The sequence below is a fragment of the Dipteris shenzhenensis genome, chromosome 8, assembly GCF_047967505.1.
Source record: "Dipteris shenzhenensis isolate YYH24624 ecotype China chromosome 8, Dip_SZ_1.0, whole genome shotgun sequence".
Lineage (NCBI taxonomy): Eukaryota > Viridiplantae > Streptophyta > Polypodiopsida > Gleicheniales > Dipteridaceae > Dipteris > Dipteris shenzhenensis.
This window is the reverse complement of record NC_141603.1, coordinates 45,636,964-45,657,109: the sequence shown is the minus strand read 5'-3', so window position 1 is coordinate 45,657,109 and position 20,146 is coordinate 45,636,964. Positions and strand designations below refer to the sequence as shown.

The 20,146-nt window shown below is 41.0% G+C and overlaps 1 pseudogene; it reads right to left on the bottom strand.

Annotated features, from left to right (window-relative positions):
* Positions 1-7,358: 7,358 nt before the first annotated feature.
* Positions 7,359-20,146, bottom strand: part of LOC147899572 (uncharacterized) — a 54,886-nt pseudogene continuing 42,098 nt past the window's right edge.

Here is a 20,146-nt window from a genome sequence, read left to right as displayed (position 1 = left end):
AAAAGATTATTTGAAACTTGCTACCAAATACCACGGGGATTGAGTTTTGCTGCTTTGCCTTTCGTGGGGCTTCACTTCGAGGGCAGCGCTAAGTATCATGGTCATTATCACCTCCATGGCGATGATCATCCTCCATATGCTCCATATTAGTAAATGTACTGTACATCACTTTGGAACATGGCATAATAGGTATGACATGCCACCATCTATTATTATCCACCATTGGTTGATAGAAAACCTAATTCAAGCACAAATACAATCATGTTATTTTTCTTGCATCGAAGGTATCAAATATTTAAAAGTGAGTATTTTCATATGTGTGTACTGTACCTATTCACATTGTTGCGGTAGTACTAGTGTGTCCTTCTTACTTTGCCAAAACTTTGTGAAGTCAATAGTTACAAAGCCACTTGCATGGCATTTGATTGTTGCATTAGGGCCTCTTTCCACCACGTCCTTAAACCACTTTACATCCAAAACATACACAAAGAAGCGTCGAAAGTCAAGCTTAATAATATCTTGGATTATGCTACAATAATCTTCCATGGCTCCATTGGCTCCCTCAAAACTAGCAATGACGCCACAATCTTGTGTGTTTCTCTTATCATCAATCCGTTGTGTTCGAAAATGCTTGCCCTCACACCATATAGCATTGAACATAGTGCACTACACCAAGACAAAATCAATTAAATAAGCAATCTAAATTATTGAAAGCTCCTAACTTATGCATAACATTATATATACTGACCATGCTCATGCATCCCCTAGCATACTCCCATTCGTCCATGTGATATGCATCCCCTCGTCTTTCTCTGCTTTCTCCATTTCGTCAAGTAGCCAATCCACATGAATATCCTTTGGAAGTGCTCTTAGATACTGAGGGTATGGCACACAAGATCCGTGATGTGTACGAAAGAGGGCCCTTTCTTCTTGTCTTCTTGCCTTTGCATCCTCATATCTTGTCACCCATCTTTTCATCACCGTCTAGGGTTTGGGGGTTAGGGTTTAGAGTTTGGGAGTTAGGGTTTAAGGTCTAGGGTTAGGGTTTAGAGTTTGGGGGTTAGGGTTTACGGTTTAGGGTTTAGGAGTTAGGGTTTAGGGTTTAGGGTTTAGGGTTTGGGAGTTAGGGTTTAGGGTTTGGGGGTTAGGGTTTAGGGTTTAGGGTTTACGGGTTAGGGTTAATGGTTTAGGGTTTAGGGTTTAAGAGTTAGGGTTTAGGATTTAGGGTTTAGGGTTTGGGAGTTAGGGTTTAGGGTTTGGGGGTTAGGGTTTAGGGTTTAGGGTTTAGGGTTTGGGAGTTAGGGTTTAGGGTTGTTATTGGTTAGGGTTGAGGGTTTAGGGTTTAGGGTTGTTTTGGTTTAGGGTTTAGGGTTTAGGGTTTAGGGTTGTTATTGGTTTACGGTTGTTATTGGTTAGTGTCTAATTAAATTTTCAAACAAGTTCTAGATTTTTAAATCATTAATAAATTAGATTATTGAGAAGAGACTTATGTTCTTTATAATGGTTGTTACAGCTTGTTTGCAAAGGAAACTCACAAAGGAGATGGCTACAAAATTTATTCTGGGGATGGAGGTGATTTTATGTTGCAAAAGAGAAGTAGTTGCATTTGCTATAATCCATGAAAGTGATCCAAATTCTATTTGTCACTTTAGAAGACTTGGCAAAGATAAGGTGGCGGTTATCGTATCAAGGATTCTTAGTGCACATGTTGAGCTAAAGCATAAGTGTGGGGATATGGAAATCCTTGGAGATGTTATGCCCTATAATACTTCCAACAAAGCATTTATTGCATGGGACAGAGATGAGACTTGTCCAACACATGTCATCAGGAATACAAAGTGCATATCTTTGGATTTTAGAGTGGGAGATATTTTACAAATGTTATCATTTGCAAATAAGTATGTAGCAGAAGGTCAAGTCTTGGGATTTGAACAAGTGGAACACTAGACATTTGTGCAGATGAGAATTCAAAAAGTTACTGATGATGGTATGGATGCTAACTCGATGTCATTGGATGGTCCCTACTATGAGGTAGGTAAGGATTTGAGATGGAGCATGCAATTTTTAAAGATTGGAAAGACTCAGCATGTGGTTTTTAATGATAAACATAATGTATACTACAACATCAAAGAATTGAAAGAATATGCCAATGTACCAAGCTCTATTCCTTCAGAGATGGATGATTCCAATGCACTCAACTATAGCACTGACGTCTTATCAGAAGTCAATGAGTTCATTGGTACCGAGAAAGAAAAATATTTCACAAGTGATGCCTTATCCGGGGTGGATGAGTTCATGTACATTGAGAACTTGGGCAAAGATGTCAAAAGTGTTATATTTTCAAGCATGGATGGCTTCATGGATACTGATAAAGTTCTTGGAGTCAAAGCAGGTAACTATGGAATTATGGAAATCATGCACAATAGTATAATGAGTGATCATGTTCTCTCTGGAGTAGAGGAGTTTCAAGACTATGGAGTTATGAAATCCATAGAAAGTGCATCAATGACTCAGGGGGGTCACTCATCATATGTGACCCTATCACGTGAGTTCAACAGAAGGATATTTTTTATTTCTAAAATTTACATAAATAAATATATATAAGGGACCACTTAAAATAGTTTTGGAAAAAATTTACAGATTTGTATAGAAAAGGGGTACATTTTATTCATGAAAAATTTATAGATAAGGGATTTTAGAAATATGCCTTGAACGCACGTGGTATAGAGGGTTTATACATCGTGACCCCCCCGAGATCAATGAGCGATGTTCTCTCAGGAATAGATGAGTTTGAAGATCATTCTGGACACTCTATCACCACTGACTATGGAGTTATGAAATCCATAGAAAGTGCATCAATGAGTGATGTTCTCTCAGGAATAGATGAGTTTGAAGATCATTCGGGACACTCTAATGCCATTGTGACAAGTGGTTCTACGATTGTATCAAAAGTAGGGATGAGATCAACAAAGACTATTTGGTGTTTGACTTTGATTGTGAACTTGTAAATGTTACAAATGGTTTGACGAATGTATCAAAAGCAAGGATGACATCAACAAAGGAATATTCAGTATTTGACTGTCAGAGTGATAAGATCAAGGATGCAACATCTCATGAAAACAATGTGACAAATAAATATTACAAGGAGAACTACACAAATCCAAATAAGAATGTACAGAAGGTCCCAAAACGGACATACAGATGCATGAAAAGACAACGAGTGCAGGCAGATCCAGAAAAGCAACCAAAGAGAATAAGAGTAATGAATGAAGATGTTATGCTAACAGCAATGCGATCTACATGCTGTAAGCATACATGTATGCGATCCATTAACTTACATGACATCAACGGTTGTAGAGAACATGTCTGGCAAAGGAAAGGAAGCAGAAGAAATTAATACCTACTCACGAGATTGTCTTGCTTTCTTGTAAATGATAAGAGAAGGCGAAGTTCAGGACATCAAATAAGGCCTCTTATAAATGGAAAAAGTATATGCAATAATGCATATCGCATTATTACAGGATTATCACATGGCACATATTGGAATTTGGCTAATAAAGCAAAGTATGGAGTTAAATTTAACATTCATGGAAACATAGGAAGGCCCAAAACAAGAGCCTCAACGGTTGCGACAACAGCAATTTTGAAAGATTACATTTATGAAAATGCTTTACCGCAACCCCACCTATCAGAAATGCATCTTCCGATAGGTTTGACCAAAAAAGAAGTATTTAACTCTATTGGAGAAACACAGAGGCAAAGAAGGCATGCACTGGCATCTTTTCATACTTTGTATACTCTTTGGAAAAAAAGCTTTGGACATGTTAAAATCCCAAAGAGGCAAAAAATGTCAAAGTGCAACGACTGTAATGATCTAAAGCGAGCACTTGAGACTGCAACATCTCCAGAACAAAAAGAAGCTTACAAAAGAAAGAGAGAATTTCATCATGGACTTGTTCGACATTCTAGAATAAAATATGCATTTTGGAAGGAGCAAGCTATTTCTCACCCAAATGAGTACATGTGCATTATTGTAGATGGTATGGATCAAAATACAACAACATTAACTTGATTCATTAACACTCCACCTAAGCTACAAGGCAAATACTTTTTAAAGACACATCTATGTGGAGTGTTAGTGCACGGATTTAAGTTTTTTGTAGACATATGGATTGATTCCTTGCATCTACACGATAGCAATCAAGTTGTAACATCCGTTATGAAGGCAATTCACAATGTACATGCAGAAAAAGGTCACCTACCAGCAACTTTGAGAGTACAAGCAGACAATTGCGGATGAGAGAATAAGAATGTACTCTTCTTTGCATTTTGCTCAATGCTAATCGCTCATAGAATCTTCAATGAGATTGAAGTTGGGTTTTTGTTGGTTGGGCACACACATGAGGATATCGATCAGGTATTTAGCACAGTTTCAAGAGAACTAAAACACAAGGACATGGAGACAATGGATGACTTGATAAGAAAATGTGGGAGGCAAGTTGGTGGCCGTAAGGAAGGAACAATATGCTCAATGGTTGAGAGGATGTATGATTGGAAGAGCTTTATTCTACCTTTCATACAAAAAGGTGGTGATGCCTTGATTGGTCATAGCGCTCCACACTATTTTCGATTTTTCTTAAAGGATGAAAAACCAGTGATGCAATGGCAACACTATTCTCTTGATACAAAATGGGAACCTAAAGAACCTTACTCTCTCTTAACTTCAATCTCGAGCAAAGAAATGCATCCAACATGGGCTCCTATAAAAGAATTCAGTGAGAAATCCAAAGGTGAAATAGAAGGCTTAAAAGCTTTTATTGCATACAAAGAGGAAATGCTCCAAAGATTTCCTGATTGGAAGCCCTCTTGGAAGGAACACACTACTGTTGTAATTAGCAAGACCTACCAATTGATAAAGGACCTTGCAAAAATGTGAGAAGATGATATTAAGGCAGAACGGCCTTTATTTTGGCCAAATGTTAGTAATGACTTGAGTCCAGCATGTGGTCTCTTTGAAAATGAGTTTGAATCGTTGCTCCCACATCCATATTATGGACCCAAGAAGAGAGAGTTTATGCCACAAATAGACATAGATGTCCATTGTTTTGTTACAGTTCGACCATCGGATGATGAACATGAGAACGTGAAGTTTTGGGTTGCGAAAGTAGTTGACGTGAGCATGGATGACCACGGGAGAGCTACAACATTTACAGCGGTATGGTATGAGCCAAGGGGCAGGAAGGAGAACCAAGATAATAGTACATTGTATAGTAGTTGTTTGAAAAAGGAATGGGTCCCAAACCATGAAGCAATTTCAAGACTTTCCACAGAGACAGTCATAGTATCCTGGAAATCAAGGTCAAAGAAAACAAAGAAGCACATGGGGTATGTTGTAGAAGACAAAATAAAATTACCGCAACCAAATATTACGCACATTACAGAGTTCACAAAGATGCTTGCCCGGGAGGAAGTAGAAGGAGATAGCGCAAATGAAGAATGCCCATGATAACACCATTCAAATATCGAGAAAGAGTGAAGGTGGTGGTGGTTGTCAGATGAGAGTGAATGAAGATGGCACCCAAGCAACAAGTGATGACAGAAAGGACATTCTGAACAAGCAAATGTTTGGATCGCTCATTTTTGTGATCATGATAGAAAAGGACATTCAAACAAGCAAATGTTTGGATCACCCATTTGTACTAAACTCATTGTAAAGGAAAATTTAAATTATTGAAAAGGCCACAGGAGATCCTTTGTACAAAGACTCATCCAAAGCAATATTTGTTGTAAAACTTATGACATGATAATGTAAAATTGCAAGCATAGCTATTGCTATTTTTTGGATTACAAAAGAGGATTCCATCATGTCTCATGTCTATATAAACCTTTTAATTTCTTGAATATTCAAGAGTGTTATAGTTTTCTGCATTGAAAGTAAAAAGAGTCTTACAGGTCTCTTATGTATACATTTTTAAAATGTTGTGAATCCTCAATAGCATGGTTTTTCATGGATTTAAACTAATAACTCGGATTTTTTATTTTAAGAATATGATTCTTATAAACAAGAAATACAAATTTAGGATTTAATAGTAGTTTTTGCATTATTTGTACAACATTGTAGAGAGCTATTTTGAAATGTCTTATGTGAAAATGATAGTGCCAAAAAGTAAACTTTTGACTCTCGAATGACAGTTTCATAAAGTAAACTTTTCATTTGGGAAGGATTTTAAGGAATAGTCCAAAAGTAGACATATGAGTCCAAAATTAATTAAATAAGTGTTAAGTGCTATTTCAAAATACAATTTCAAACTGACTCATTACACTGGTTCTATTTCAAAATACAATTTCAAGCTGACTCATTACACTTCAAAATCTTACACAAAATGCAGACTTACAATGCGATGGTATTGTCGATTGATTGCTTGACAGAGGAAGGTGCATGTCCTTCCCCATGTAGATGTGTTGCACCTTTGCAAGCAATCCTTTCTTCCCAAGCTTGAATTTCATGATGCGGCCCTTCCATTCATGCAAAAGATCACCTCTTTTGCTCTTTGGAAGCTTATGTGGACCCTTGGCAAATCCTCTCATGACTATCCAATCATTCAAGCTGTAGGTGCAAGGCACCCATTCACCCCGTGCATTTTTTCTCCTATGGGACACAGAGTACATGTATGGTCTCCTCACCATGCTTGTATAGAGGTCACAACAACAATAGTGGACTAGAAAGTGCAGCTGGAGGGAGAGAGCAGCTCCGATAGAGGGAGAGAGAGGGAGAAGGTATAGAGGGTGCAACTAAAGGTTGAGAGAAGCTCTAAGAGGTGCTCTAGCTAGGAATGGAGGGAGAAAGAGTAGAGGGGGATGAGCAGCTACTCCAGGAGGTGTTGCCTAGGACTGGTATACAAGGGGGCTTGGTCATACCGAGTACACTAGTGGTGGCCTAGGCATAGGCACACTTAGGATGGGTATTGGTCTATAGGGAGTACCCACCGAATAGGGAGTAATTTCTAAGTTGCTTCCTTAAGTTGGATATAATAGGGGTTAGGAAGCCAAAGTTCTGGGTAATTAGATTGAATCTACTCATTCATCTATTCCATAATTTGGTTCCAAAAGACACCTGGCATCCTTGTCTCAACGGTGTCACTAAATGAGTAGTGGAGGTGGCAGGCATCTTGTTTGTGGTTTCATTTGTGGTGCTCAACATGGAAGCCGCAACACCAGAGTATAGCATCCTCTTGGGCAAGACTTGGTTGTAGCAAGAAAAGGGCAAGCAAAATTGGGAGCAGAATGTTATTTCAGTGTGGGTCACAATGTGTCTGATCCACTTTGGCCAACGCTGTCTGCAAATCTCGTGATAGCCCTCAAATGAAGCAATCATTGAGTACCTCCTGAGCAGGCCATTCCCCTGTTGGCACACGTTGCATGAGTAAGTTGAATTTGGATGCATAATTTTTCACATCCTGATCTCCCTGATCCAAGTGTCGCAATCTATCTAGAGTTTGTGGAATCATTTTTTCCCGATGAAACCGTCTCAAGAATGCTTCGCAGACTCCATCATATGTGGTGAAGTAATCCATCGCGTACTCTACCAACCACCATGCAGCCTTGCCTACTAAAGTTGACTCTAAAACCGCCTCCTGTGGAGTGATACCTGTAAAGAATAAGGGAGAGAGATAGGAGACTCAAGTTCAGCTTTCTTCACAACACACAAAAGAGAGAGGACACAAGGTTGGAGGGTGAAGCCTTTCTTCACTTTTGCACGCAACAACAATTACAATAGAAGAGGGAAATACCCTATATGTCAAACCCTAGAATACGTGGTTCATATGTGAACCCAAACCAAAACATACGTGGTAGTCTAACTACACCACGAGTACAACTAACATAGGCGGTGACATAAATGATAGTCATCCAGGAGATATGTCGGGGATAGAGCTTGATATCTCAACACTCCCCCTCAAGCTCAAATCCATCTCACGTACACCAAGCAAGCTCCTAAATCTGCGAAGCTTCTCGGTACCCAATGCCTTCGTAAAGATATCAGCCACCTGCTCCTCAGTGCTGACATAGACAAGATCAATCTCACCAGCTAGAACCTTCTCTCTCACAAAGTGATAATGCACCTCAATGTGCTTCGTTCTAGCATGATAAACTGGGTTATTAGCAAGCATGATGCTGCTAATGTTGTCACAATGAATGACAACTGCTGCATGAACTGACTGTCCCATATCTGCAAGTAGCTTCCGTAACCAAGCTACCTCACATGCAGCCATTGCTGCACCCCTGTATTCAGCCTCTGTGCTCGACAAGGCAACTGTTGGCTGCTTCTTGCTGCTCCAACTGATGGCACCACTCCCAAGGGAAAACATAAAACCACTAGTAGATCTCCTATCTGAGACACTACCAACCCAGTCAGCATCTGTGTATCCATGTACCTGTAATGCACACCCAGCTTCATAAAGTAGTCCATAATGCAATGTGGACTTCACATACCGCAGTATGCGCCTAGCCGCATCCAAATGTGGCTTCCTCGGTGCCTGCATAAACTGACTCACCAGCCCCACAGCATAGCTCAAATCTGGTCTGGTTATAGTCATGTAAATCAAGCTACCTACTATGCGCCTGTACATAGTAATATCTTCAAGAAGCTCACCTGTCTCTGCATTGAGCTTCACATTCTGCTCCAATGGAACAGAAATAGGCTTATAGCCTGTCATCCCATATTTGGACAGCATGTCCAAACCGTATTGCCTTTGCAACAGCCATATCCCACTCGGGGATCTAATAACCTCAATGCCCAAGAAGTAACGCAGCTCTCCCAAATCCTTCATCTCAAATTTCTGCTTCAACAGCAGCTTCACTTCATTAATGTCTGCATCACTATCACCTGTAATAATCAAGTCATCAACATAGATGACTATAAGCACAATCCCTATGTTTGTCCTTTTCACATAAAGTGAAAAATCTGAATTGGAAATCTGAAATCCAATAGTGACAAGATATTGCCCTATCTTGTCTGACCATGCCCTCGGCGCCTGTTTTAAGCCATACAAGGCTTTGCGCAACCTGCATACAAAATCGGGGTGTGCATTATCCTCATAACCTTCTGGCTGCATCATATAAACCTCTTCCTGCAAATCACCATGCAAGAAGGCATTTTTCACATCCATCTGATGCAAAGACCATCCCTTTGCAGCAGCCATAGCAATTACTGCTCTCACGGTTGCCATCCTTGCAACTGGGCTGAAAGATTCCTCATAGTCAATTCCATATGTCTGCGCAAAACCTTTGGCAACCAATCTTGCCTTGTACCTGCTAACAGACCCATCAGCATTGTGCTTTACTTTGTAAACCCACTTGCAGCCAATAGCCTTCTTATCATGAGGCAAAGGCATCAAATCCCAAGTGTGGTTTGCATCCAAGGCAGCCATCTCTTCATCCATAGCTGCTTCCCAATTTTTATGCCCTGCTGCATCCTCAAAACATGTGGGCTCTGGCTCCTCTAGAACCTTGACCATATAAGCATAGTGATGTGCTGTATACCCATCATATCTCAGCCTGTCAACTGGATACTTAATACGAGTGGACCTCCGTACAACTGGATCAGTTGCAGGAGTCTTTAAATCATGCCTGCTTTTCCTTGCACCAGGTGTAACAACAGAAGGAATCCCAAGTTCCTCAGCAAGGCTCATTCTAGAGCCGCTTGACTCTCCATCAACATGAGAGCTACTAGCAGACACATCAAACACTGGAGTATGGTCCACTTTTTCTTTTCCCTTATGTGATACCTGCACAACACTATCAGGACTGCCATGTGACGATTCACTAGATCTCAATCTCCCTGTCCATGCATTAGATCCACTAGTAGAGGACTCTCTGGGTCCACTCAAGGCTTGAGATTGCTGCTCTGCATTTATTGCAGCATTCCCATTTCCTGCATCTGCATCTCCTACCATAACAGTTGGTGCATACCAGCTGCTCATTTCATCAAAAACAACATCTCTGCTCACTTGCATTTTGCGAGTGGAAGGGTTATAACAACGATACCCTTTCTGGTGCTGAGCATATCCAATCAAGATGCATTTTTCTGCCTTTGGATCCAGCTTGGTTCTCTTCTCATCAGGAACATGAACATACGCTATGCAACCAAATACCTTCAAGTGAGAAATATCTGGTTTTTGGCCTGTATACATTTCTTTAGGTGTCATGCCATGGACGGCTGCAGCGGGAGTTCTGTTCATAATATAAACAGCAGTTGCTACTGCTTCAGCCCACTATTTCTTATTCCACCTATTCTAGTTAGTCCTCTCTCTCTCTCTCTCTCTCTCTCTCTCTCTCTCTCTCTCTCTCTCTCTCTCTCTCTCTCTCTCTCTCTGTGACATCTCTCTCAACTATTCAAGGTTGAGTCCACCTGTGTCCAACACTTGGATCGTGGGATATGCCTTTGAGGCATCTTGGGATTGTTCCTACCATATTAAAATTGCTCTCTCTCTTAGTCCCTCCCAACCTTCTCTGTGTGTGTGTGAAACTCTCTCTCTCTCTCTCTCTCACTCTCTCTCACTATGACATTTCTCTCAACTATTCAAGGTTGAGTCTACCTGGGTTCAACACTTGGATCATGGGATATGCCTTTGAGGCATCTTGGGATTGTTCCTACCACATTAAAACTGCTCTCTCTCTCTCTCTCTCTCTCTCTCTCTCTCTTTCTCTCTCTCTCTCTCTCTCTCTCTCTCTCTCTCTCTCTCTCTCTCCATACCTCCCTCCCTTCCTCCCTCCCTCCCTCTCTCTCTCTCTCTCTCTCTGTCTCTCTCTCTCTCTCTCTCTCTCTCTTTGTGTGTGTGTGTGTGAGTGCATATAACCCCCTCCCCCCCCCTCTCACACTGTCCTCTCTCTCTCTCTCTCTTCTCTTTGGTCTTTAGCAAATGTACACGGCATGTGCTTTGTAAACTCAAAAGCCTTGCATTCTATTTTTGCATGATGGGTTTTGTAGTCATTGGCCAATTAACAATGATGGTTTAAGGTTTGCGCTCCAGTTTTGTGTAAGAAGAAGAAACCATTAAGAACAACAATACTTGTACGAAAGAAGAACAAGCAATGCATTCAAGTCCATGCTAAGCACACATTTTTTTGGTGAATTGAACACAACATTACAAAGGACACAATACTCCAAATTTCTCCATGATGTTGGTGTATGATACATAATGGTGCATGGAATTATGTTCCAAGGAAAAAAGAAAATAAATAGTTTTGCTACATATTTGGGGTTTTGGAAAATGTTCTCTTGTTGCCGAAAATGACTTGTAAATTGTCATCTGAAAGCATGCATTGGTGTATGAACATGTAGTACCATACTTCACCTTTGGCCCCATCTTTTATGCAGCCCCTAAATCACCCTATCCATAGTGACTATATACTTTGGCTGGAGAATTTTTTATGGAGGAGCATATATTCCAGGTATGGTCCATGTGGACATTGCAGAACCACATGTATTGCCTTCACAAGCTCGCTTGATTGCTCAGTTGCCCTTCCAAGGTGGACCACTCATTCATCCCCCAAAAGGATGGAGCTGGTGTGAAGATAGTGGAAGAGAAGGAAGGAGTCTCACTTGCAGCTTTCTCACATACACAATGGGGGAATACACACAAAGGTGGAGGCTGAAAATAGTTTTCCTCTTCTTAGTTGTGAAAGCCAAAAGAACTCTAGACAAAGAAATAGAAGAACCCTATATGTGGGTCTCAAACCAAACTCAACTAACTAAGGTGGCATACTAACTGAGCCACGAACTAGAGTACATAAGGATAGCTGTCATCCAGCTATTATTCATGGGCGATGTATCAACTACATCTGCATCTAACAAGTCGGTGACATAAATGCACAACGGTCACCCTGGCATATCACGAGTGGAGCTTGATATCTCAACACTCCCCCTCGAGCTCAATACCAATTCCTGCACACCAAGCAGGTCTCTGAATTGCACAGCTTCTCTGCGCCCAATGCCTTCGTGAATATGTCAGCTACCTGATCCTCTGTGCTGACATAAACTAGATCAATTAGACCTAGTAAAACCTTCTCCTGCACATAGTGATAATGCACCTCAATGTGCTTTGTTCTAGCATGATAAACTGGGTTATTTGCCAAGTGTATATTGCTCATGTTGTCACAATAAATGACAACTGGCCGATCTGTAGACTGATGCATATCATAAAGTAGCTTATGCAACCAAGCTACCTCACATGCAGCCATTGTTGCACCCCTATACTCAGCCTCTGTGCTCGACAAAGGCTGTTTCTTGCTGCTCCAAGTGACTGCAGCACTCCCAAAAGAGAACACATATCCACTGGTAGATCATCTATTACCTGTGATGATCAAATCATCAACATAAATGACAAGCAGCATAATACCTTTCTCTGTTTTTCTCACATAAAGTGAGAAATCTGCCTTGGAAATCTGAAAGCCAATAGTGACAAGATACTATCCTATCTTGTCAGACCATGCTCTAGGTGCCTGCTTCAAGCCATACAAGGCTTTCTTCAACCTCTGCAAACAAACTCAGGATGAACAGCATGAACATAACCTGTTGCTTGCTCCATAAAGACCTCTTCTTGCAAATCACCATGCAAGAAGGCATTCTTTACATCCATCTGATGTAAAGACCATCCCTTTGATGCAGCCATAGCAATGACTACTCTTCCAGTTGCCATCCTTGCAACTGGACTGAATGTTTCTTCATAATCAATGCCATATGTCTGTGCATACCCCTTGACAACTAATCTTGCCTTGTATCTGTTCACAGAACCATCTGCATTGTGCTTCACCTTATAAACCCACTTAACAGCCAATTGCATTCTTGTCTTTAGGCAAAGGCACCAATTCCCATGTAGCATTTGCTTCCAAGGCATCCATTTCTTCATCCATGGCTTTCTCCCATTTTTCTTTTCCCATGGCTTGCTCAAAAGAAGTGGGTTCTGGTTCTTGTATCACTTTGACCATATAGGCATAGTGAATGGCTGTAAATCCATCATATTTCAGCCTATCCACAGGATACCTAGCTCTGGTAGACCTGTGCAAAATAGGCTCACTTCCAGGTGCTCTCAAAACATCCCTGGTCTTCCTTACTCCAGGTGTAACAATAGAAGGAATACCCAACTCATCATCAATGCTCTGTTCTGAGCCACTGGATTCACCATCCACATAAGAGTGACCTGCATTCACATCAAACATGGGCTGATCTACCTTCTCTTTTCCTTTATGTATACCACTATCTGCATTGCTTTGAGGAGATTCTCCTGATCTCAATCTGCCTGTCCATGGTGAAGTATGTGAACTACTGCTAGAGGACACTGCAGGTCCACTAATATTTTGTGATTGCTGCTGTGAATTCTGTGCAGCATTACCATTTTGTGCATCTACATCATCAATCACATTTACTGGTTTATACCAGCTGCTCATCTCATCAAAAACAACATCTCTGCTCACTGTAAACTTACGAGTAGAAGGGTTATAGCATCTATACCCTTTCTGCTGCAGAGAATAACCAATAAAGATGCACTTCTTAGCTTTTGGATCCAACTTGGACCTCAACTCATCTGGCACATGAACATAGGCAATGCAACCAAAAATTTTCAAATGAGAAATATCTGGTTTCCTACCAGTATACATCTCTTCTAGCATCATGCCATGTATTGCTGCAATGGGAGTCCTGTTCATTATGTAAACTACTGTAGCAACTGCTTCAGCCCAATAATAATCTGGTAGGTCTTTTTCATTTAGCATGGCCTGAGATACCTCTCCAATATGCCTGTTTTTCCTTTCTGCAAGTTCATTTTGCTGTGGGGTATGACTGCATGAATATTGCTGCTTTATGCCATGCTCCTGCAGGAACCTTGCAAACTCATTTGAGAGGTACTCTCCCCCTCCATCTAACCTTAAGCATTTTATTTGCAGGCCTGTTTCTTTTTCAACCATAGCTTTAAAAGCTTTGAAATGCCCAAACACTTCACTTTTCTTTTTCATAAAATACACCCAAAATTTTTTGCTGTAGTCATCAATAAAAGTGACAAAATAATGATAGCCTCCAATAGATGCAGCTTTAGTAGTCCACACATTAGAATGGATTAATTCCAATGGCTTCTTACTCTCTTGAACATGTCTAGGAAATGGTTTCCTTGCCTGTTTTCCAAATTGACAAGCTTCACATACCTTATGCATTTCTGCAACCTTGAATTTAGGCAATCCTGCAACAATATTTTGGGCCTGCATTGATTTAAGTCGCTGTACATTAACATGACCAATGCGTTTATGCCAGATATCAATATTTGCAACTACACCGGTCCCATGTGCAAACATTGTTGCACTCAATTCAGGCATGTCCATCCAACGTAAACATCCTGCCCTTCTTCTTTCCTTTTGCTATCAAGCGATCGTTATTTTTCATATCCTCAACAAAGCATCCATGGGGATTAAATCTGACTTGCAAGCCTTGCTCAACCATTTGACTAATAGAAACCAGGTTCTTGGTGATATTCGGGACATGAAATACATCAGACAGGTATTTCTTTTTGCCATCCTGCATAGACAAAGGAATTTTACCAATCTGCACAATAGGATGTGCAGTATCATCAGCAGTCTCCCAAAATCCTGGTTTTTCCATTTTCCTTACATCCTGCATCCTTTTTGCATGACCTGTCATGTGGTTTGATGCACCTGAGTCAACATACCACACATCATTGCTTTCTTCTACACTTGTCACACAATTGGTCATGTGCTGCACCATAGGTAAATGGTCATTTCTGTCATCACCCTATCTACTAGAGGATGCATAATTGCCTTGCTGCAATTTTCCATTCATAATGTCATTCTGCTTTTTGTAGCAGTCTTTAGCCATATGACCCATTTTACCACAGTAGTAGCATTCAACATTGTTGTTTGCATTTTGGCCTCTCTGCCATCCACCATAACCTCTTTGGCTCCCCCTGCCTCTAGAGTTACCACATCCTCCTCCATAGGATTGGTTTTCTTGAGTTTACTGCATATTCTGATTTCTACCATGGCCTCCAGATCGGCCTGCTCTACCTCTGCCTCTACCTCTTCTAGCATTTGAGTAGAAGATAGTTTCTTGTGAAGTTCCTCTTGAAGAAGATGCACCATCATTTCTCTGCTCTTCAGAAATTAGAAAAGCAAACAACTCCTCAAAATCAGGAAATTTTTCACGGATGGCAATGAATGTCTGAAACTGTGCATAATCCTTTCCTAGACCATTCAAGGTCACAGAAACTAAATCATCATCTTCCACTGGCGACCCAATGGAAGCAAGTGCATCTGCAATTTTCTTCACCTTCATGTGGTAGTCATTGATGCTCATATTTTTTCTCTGCACATTGTGCAACTCCTGCTTGAGCTGCATTTTCCTAGCTTGTGTATTTGTGCTGTACATTTTTGCCACAGTATCCCATGACTCCTTTGGTGTACTTGCATCAATATGCATAATCATAGAATCTGAAATACTGATAGACAGCCAGTACTTTTCTGGCTCTCTCATGCCATCCTTTAAATGCCTGCATTTCCTATTGATTGGAAACATTAGGAAGAACTAGTTCTTCTTCATTTCCTGTAATGAACTCCCAATAGCCTTTTCCCATAAGGAAATTCATCATTCTAAACTTCCATGCTTGGAAGTTGTTCTTGTCAAGCTTTTCAGTGACAATCTGTGAAAGAGAATCAGACGTCATTACAAAACACTCCAAAATATTCTATCACTGCAAAAAACACAGCTTCTGCCTTACAAGGGCAAATTTGCAAAACTGATGAAAGTGGTATTTGACCACACAGTTACTTCCTAGTGACGATTTTGCATCAACTGGCAATAAGGATGATTTTGTAACTCCCAATATCTTTGCACACAAGCATACGATGCAATTTCTGCGGCAACTTTTCACCGACCTGCAGAACAGTGGTCGCATAGCAAAAATAGGGCCTTTTTCTCAATGCTTACAGAGAACCTCCACCTCCAAAACGCGCCTCGAAATGGCCTCGAATCATATACTACCCTCTCGCCACACCGCGAAGGGCGTCTCAATCTGAGACAATGCACTCTTGCACTTTTTGGCCGTGCTATGTGCAGAGATTTGCTCCCAAACTCAAAAAAGGAAAGCAACATTGGTCCTCTTACCAGGATGCCGTGAACTTGGTTTGTTTTCTTGATATCCTTACCACGAACCAGGCTCTGATACCATGTGAAGATAGTGGGAGAAAGGAAGGAGTCTCACTTGCGGCTTTCTCACATACATAATGGGGGAATACACACAAAGGTGGAGGCTGAAAACAATTTTCCTCTTCTTAGTTGTTAAAGCCAAAAGAACTCTAGTACAAAGAAATAGAAGAACCCTATATGTGGGTCTCAAACCAAACTCAGCTAACTAAGGCAGCATACTAACTGAGCCACGAACTAGAGTACATAAGGATAGCTGTCATCTATCTATTATTCATGGGCGGTGTACCAACCGCATCTGCAGCTAACAAGTCAGTGACATAAATGCACAACGGTCACCCTGGCATATCACGAGTGGAGCTTGATATCTCAATCGCTGGCACTCCTACTGTTGTGTTCTTGATATTTTTCTTGCAGTTCCCCTGTCGTGCCCCTAGGCATCCTTGACATTGCACTCTGCTATGTGGTGGAATCCTTCTAATTGCCCATACGGTATTATGAACTTCAGTCTCCACCACCTTCTCCAGAGATGTATCGACCATCGTGGGCTACGTTTCCACTTATTCCATTGCGCTTTCAAAGTTCAGTTGTCTTGCTCCTTTCTTGCGAGGCTGGTAATTTGTTGCCACAAATTCTGGCCTGTGAGTGGCATTTTCCTTCTCTATTGTCACCTTATTGATGCTTTTACACTTACGAGCCACTGTTATGTTGTCGCCCCTAAATTCAAGCTCTTGATGCATAGGAGTACCGCTTATGACACCCTCCACCATCCTTGATGTTACTATAGGGGTTGGGCTTTTCCCTTGATGAGCTCGCCTCGCAAGGTTCTCTGCACTAGGGCCGGCACCATGGTATTCAGGGAAGTTTTTATCAAAGCTATGCTTATATATTAATATAAAATCTTGGCGAAAGTTTTCTAGATCATTTCTTTAGTTTCACAATATTAGTAGAATGTTGTACTTTTTTATATATTTTCTTTTAAAATTTGAAGGAAAAATGTAAATCTTGTCGAAACTTTAAATTTTTTTGCATAAAAGTTTCAAATCCTGATGAATATTTCAAACATTAATTTTTATCAGGGCATACAAATGTTCGACGCCAATATAAAAGTTTAGCTTCTTAATGAAACTAACTTGAAAAAATAATCCATGAGGGTACTTCCCTCCAATGAATGCATGTCTTTTGGTGCTTTGCAAAAATGCATTGGCCAAGTCACTGTCACACACATCATACAAATTCAATGTCCCCTTGAATCCTTCAGCAACCAGCCAACTTGCATGTATAGGCTCAGCAAGATTTGTCATGGGCACGTGCGATATGTCCTCCCCGTCCTATCAAGAGTGAAGTACCGTGGATGAGGGTACTTGAGACTTTTTTTTTGCGACTACCATTTGTAGGTGTCTAGGACTTACTGCACTAAAGTCCTTCACCATCTCTTTGACTGTGTACCTAAGGTCTTTTAGGTGGGCTCTATAGGTACCTCTTTGCACCTCGTGATTATGCGTGCCCATGTGGAAAAAGAGTCTCGTCATTTTGGGCCCCACCATCACATAGTACGCCACACATTCATATTGCTTCAAAAGAATGGGGGACCTTTTGCAAAAGAAACAGGCCAAGGTTCCTAAGCTAGTAGCAGACATTCCAATAGCTAAAATGTTGTTGTTCATTTTTCATACACTAGACGAGAGAAGATTATAACCTGCAATCAAAGAGACATAGTCAATGTTCTCCAACTCAATTTCTCGACAATGGGTGTGGTATGGGCCGACCTATCAATGCAATGTGGTTTGACTATCCATTAATCGACCTGCCAGAGCAAAGGGGGTTTGTACACTCTAGTTCCCCCACACACCTACTGCGATGAACTTTGCCAAGAAATGTCATTGTGGTCGACATTGGTTTCATCCAGCAATGGCCGTCATACTTTTGCTCCATATCATCCATTGCACTCACTCCATGCAGCGTGGGCGACACTTCGAACTCAACGTTCCCTTTGTCCATTGTCGGAACTTCCATCAACTTCTCCACTGTGGTTGAATTGTGCAACAGTTGATGAAGCAATCGTCGATAACGTCCCCCAAAAGACCTTATGTTGACAACAGGCTAATGATTGCTTGAGGACCCTCCATTGTGGCTACTGCATCATTGTCATCATCGATTAGTACTGTGCCATGTCCTCCTAATGGTTGTTCAACATGGCTTGAACTCAGCCTCGAGCTCAGGCTTCCTGGGCTAGGTGTGAGATCTATTATGGGTGTAGCTTGTGCAATGGCTGCCTTCCCTTGCGCTCGGAATGATGGGTCCAACTCGCATGGTCTCTGCCTCAAATTGGCTAAGCTTTGGGTGAGATCTATTATGGGTGGAGCATGGGTAGGTACACTCTTTCCTCTCTCCAGCACATAGTCACGTGACAACTTGGACCGTGTTCAACATGTACAATTGCCCCAATCCACTCTCCTGAATGGCTTCCACTTGCGTAGTCTGCAGGCGGTCATTTACATGTGTGATGGCCATCACACAAATGTCCTTTCCTATCATGAGGTCATCCTCACTTAGCACAACGGTTTTGCCATTTGCATATCGTATCATTCGCTTCGACGAGAGGGAGTTCAAATAGATCACACTTCGTTGAGGTTGCTAAACCCTGTACCAATTGGGCCTGCCATTTCAAGAGGGATCAGAGAGAGAGAGAGAGAGAGAGAGAGAGAGAGAGAGAGAGAGAGAGAAAGGTGTACATAAGATAGGGGGAAGAGAGAGACGGACAAAGAGCTAGGGTATGGAGGAGGAGTTGAGAGAGAATGAGAGCTTGAGAGAGATGTGTGTGTGGGGGGTCTTTATATAGTTAATGTCTGACAAATAGCATTCAATGAGTATTTAGTGCAAGAATAGGTGTAAGGGTGAAGATGCCATTTTTTAAAATTTGTTTATTGGCAAATATTAAATAAAATAGCTATAAACCCCACCTCCACCCCAAAAAACAAAAAAAACTTTAAAAAACCCCCAAAAAATGAGCATCTTAGGTCTTGGCATAGAAATCACAATTATGCAACAATTAGAAAATGTAGGTGATTCGTATGAAAGGCAAGCAAGCCTGTAGAAAAACATGAGCACTTGTAAAAATTATATAGAAAATTTGCCAAAGAGTAAAACAACCGTAACTTTTGCATACCAACTCCGATTTCCAAACTTTTTGAAGCAAAATGGACAGCATAACTAGATCTATGTAGAAACTTACTAATTTGGAAGTGATGATGGCCAAATTTGGAGTGGAAGGCCCTAAAAAAGGGCTATCTTTGCTCATTTTTGGAGTTTTTTTTGGGACGAAAATAAGAAAAAAAAGGGCAAAGTTAAAAATTTTAAATCAAAATGAGGAGGGCGCCAACTTTGCCCTTTTTTTTGTGATTTTAATTTAAAAATTTTAATTTTTTCAATAAAAATAGATGAAAAAAAAAACCTCCAAAAAAAGGGTGAAAGTGGCACCCAGAGGAGGGCGCCACCAACTTCACCCTTTTTTTGGAGATTTTTTTAAAAATTATTAAAAATTTTTAAAAAGGGGCCATATTTGGTGCCCAGAGGAGGGCGCCGGTGCCCTCCCTCCTTTGGGCGCTAAACATGGCCCCTTTTTATTTATTTTTCCTTAAAATTTTTTAAAAAATTCAAACTTTTGAAAAAACAAAAAAAACATGCTTTTGGAAAAAGTTACCCCCCCCCCTCCCCCCTTGGCAATATACCCCCCCCCCCCACCCCACCCATGATACTCACTTTGTGAGTGAGCTATCAAGGTACCCCTCCCTCTCTTTGTCTCTGTCTCTCTCTCTCTCTCTCTCTCTCTCTCTCTCTCTCTCACACACACACACACAGAGGCTACGTATGCTTACATGCACAAACACATGCACACATTTACTCACACACACACTCACACCCACCCACCCACACACACAC